Here is a 420-nt window from a genome sequence, read left to right on the forward strand (position 1 = left end):
CCGGGCAGCTCACGGACCCCACAGCGCCCAGGGCTGCACCCCCATAGGGACCCACGTGTCCTACGGCCTCGCTGGGTGCCAGGGACCCCAATCCCAGGGGACGAGCAGGGTGCCGGGCCATACGCCCCATCGTAACCTGCTGGCCCGTCCTCCGCCCGGCTCCGCTCGCCCCATGGCCCCCTCCGGAGTCACAGCCACCTTAGAACATCCCCACTGGGGAGCAGAGAGACCCGAGGCATCCCCACTGCACGCCCCCCCCTTCATCTGCCCAAATCACCCCCTCGACCTGACCAAATACCCCACTGAAACCTCCTCAGAAAGTTCCCCCTCCTCTTCCCCACGTTTCAGCCGCTGCCTGCTCCCCTCTTGCACCCCCGGATCTGGAAAACCGGCCGCGGTTCAGAGCCGACGGAGACGTGA

This window comes from Pygoscelis adeliae, unplaced genomic scaffold (genome assembly GCF_000699105.1).
Source record: "Pygoscelis adeliae isolate BGI_AS28 unplaced genomic scaffold, ASM69910v1 Scaffold121, whole genome shotgun sequence".
In the NCBI taxonomy this organism is placed as follows: Eukaryota; Metazoa; Chordata; class Aves; order Sphenisciformes; family Spheniscidae; genus Pygoscelis; species Pygoscelis adeliae.